The sequence below is a fragment of the Palaemon carinicauda genome, chromosome 4 (genome assembly GCF_036898095.1).
Source record: "Palaemon carinicauda isolate YSFRI2023 chromosome 4, ASM3689809v2, whole genome shotgun sequence".
NCBI classification, from domain to species: domain Eukaryota; kingdom Metazoa; phylum Arthropoda; class Malacostraca; order Decapoda; family Palaemonidae; genus Palaemon; species Palaemon carinicauda.
Genome location: NC_090728.1, coordinates 130,638,309 through 130,641,555, shown reverse-complemented (window position 1 = coordinate 130,641,555; position 3,247 = coordinate 130,638,309).

Sequence of the window (3,247 nt, the reverse complement as noted above, 5' to 3'; positions counted from 1 at the left end):
ATGAAAAAACACGTAAAATGTGCAAAATTTATCATTAATTGAATGCCAAGTAACAAACTACCAATTAGCTACGATGGTGAAGATGGGTTGATTTCAATTCTAAGTACAAAATACCTGAATTCGATAGGTATAAGTACAGTGGAATTGTCATTGACTTTTATCTTTGTTCGTGGCCAAGTGGGTTAGTCACTGTCTATATAAGCTTGCCGACCAGGGTTCGATTCCCGGCCGGAGCCAAGCTCTTGTCTTTGTGAGATTTCGCCTGGGTCTGTGATCCCGAGGTTGTTAAGAGAATCCAGACATTAATATATCAAAAATATATATGGCTTATTTGAATATGAAAAACACGTAAAAATGTGCAAAATTTATCATTAATTGAATGCCAAGTAACAAACTACCAATTAGCTACGATGGTGAAGATGGGTTGATTTCAATTCTAAGTACAAAATACCTGAATTCGACAGGTATAAGTACAGTGGAATTGTCATTGACTTTTATCTTTGTTCGTGGCCAAGTGGGTTAGTCACTGTCTATATAAGCTTGCCGACCAGGGTTCGATTCCCGGCCGGAGCCAAGCTCTTGTCTTTGTGAGATTTCGCCTGGGTCTGTGATCCCGAGGTTGTTAAGAGAATCCAGACATTAATATATCAAAAATATATATGGCTTATTTGAATATGAAAAACACGTAAAAATGTGCAAAATTTATCATTAATTGAATGCCAAGTAACAAACTACCAATTAGCTACGATGGTGAAGATGGGTTGATTTCAATTCTAAGTACAAAATACCTGAATTCGACAGGTATAAGTACAGTGGAATTGTCATTGACTTTTATCTTTGTTCGTGGCCAAGTGGGTTAGTCACTGTCTATATAAGCTTGCCGACCAGGGTTCGATTCCCGGCCGGAGCCAAGCTCTTGTCTTTGTGAGATTTCGCCTGGGTCTGTGATCCCGAGGTTGTTAAGAGAATCCAGACATTAATATATCAAAAATATATATGGCTTATTTGAATATGAAAAACACGTAAAAATGTGCAAAATTTATCATTAATTGAATGCCAAGTAACAAACTACCAATTAGCTACGATGGTGAAGATGGGTTGATTTCAATTCTAAGTACAAAATACCTGAATTCGACAGGTATAAGTACAGTGGAATTGTCATTGACTTTTATCTTTGTTCGTGGCCAAGTGGGTTAGTCACTGTCTATATAAGCTTGCCGACCAGGGTTCGATTCCCGGCCGGAGCCAAGCTCTTGTCTTTGTGAGATTTCGCCTGGGTCTGTGATCCCGAGGTTGTTAAGAGAATCCAGACATTAATATATCAAAAATATATATGGCTTATTTGAATATGAAAAACACGTAAAAATGTGCAAAATTTATCATTAATTGAATGCCAAGTAACAAACTACCAATTAGCTACGATGGTGAAGATGGGTTGATTTCAATTCTAAGTACAAAATACCTGAATTCGACAGGTATAAGTACAGTGGAATTGTCATTGACTTTTATCTTTGTTCGTGGCCAAGTGGGTTAGTCACTGTCTATATAAGCTTGCCGACCAGGGTTCGATTCCCGGCCGGAGCCAAGCTCTTGTCTTTGTGAGATTTCGCCTGGGTCTGTGATCCCGAGGTTGTTAAGAGAATCCAGACATTAATATATCAAAAATATATATGGCTTATTTGAATATGAAAAACACGTAAAAATGTGCAAAATTTATCATATATATATATATATATATATATATATATATATATATATATATATATATATATATATATATATATATATATATATATATACATATATATATACATATATATATATATATATATACATATATATATATATGTGTGTGTGTGTGTGTGTGTGTGTGCGTGTGTGTGTATGTATGTATGTGTGTATCTATCTATCTATATATATATATATATATATATATATATATATATATATATATATATATATATATATATATATATATATATATATATATATATGTATGTATATATAAGTATATATATAATTAAATATATATATATATATATATATATATATATATATATATATATATATATATATATATATATATATATATATTTATATATATATAATCAGTTAAATATATTCAAAGTAAACTGTAGAACAAGATGTATAAATCCATGTTCTGTGACTGGTAGTAAATATTACCGTGATTAATTTTGATTGTTTGCTGTAAAAGTCATGATATATTCCAACTAATATTTACTTACTAATACAAATAATAAACCAGATACATCTGTACATAAAATAAGAGACAAGTGCAAGAAATATAGATAATTGTATTCATAGCTAAAAATTTAAAAACTAGTCGCAAAAGGTCTTTTGAAGAAAGATGAAATATTTAGTTACATGCAAATCAACATTACATTAGTCAAATAAGAAAGATACTTGAATCGTTAGACTAAAAAAATATTCAATGTGAAACCAATTTCACAATATATAACTTATTGGCTAACAAAATTATGAGATAAAAAGTTTGTTACCGTATCATGAGTAAATTATCATTTTAATTACTCTTGTGACAACATGTTCACTTCTTGGGCATATTTTCAGAGTTACTTCTTTGTTTAATTTTTTTTTCTCCTATATAATTGAAGATTAAAAAATTAATCATCATGAATTCATAAAGGTTTCGATACTTTCGCGGTTATGCATAGTTGCAGAGGCATCTTTCCATAAACATAAAGGGATCGAGTCGATAGAACATATATTTTCTTTTTTTGTCTTGTATCATTGTTAGTTTTGATTTTACTTGCATTAAACTCTTTATTGTTAACAACTGCTTCATTTAATGAAAGATTTAAAAAAGAAAATAATTTTCTTTTATCTTTTTTATTTGATATTTTTATTCAAAATATTCATATTTTTAGCTTTAGAGCTTATTCAACTCTTTTTAATCTTTCCCGCATATAGTTATATATATAAAAAAAAGTATGAAACGCTCACCTATACAGTAAGCTCATTAAGAGTTTCAGATTCTATAGACTTTGGAACTCTCACCCTGCAGTTTTTTTTTATCCTCCTTCGACATTTTATCAAGATGCCATCAATGTTTTATTAACTTCTGAGAATTTGCCATCTTATCCTTTTAACTTACGGCTGACAATACTAAGCTAACCTAACAATTCATCTTTATTCAAGGGGTTAACTACTGCACTGTAATAATTGTTCAGTAGCTGCTTTCACTTTGATAAGGGTAGAAGAGAATATT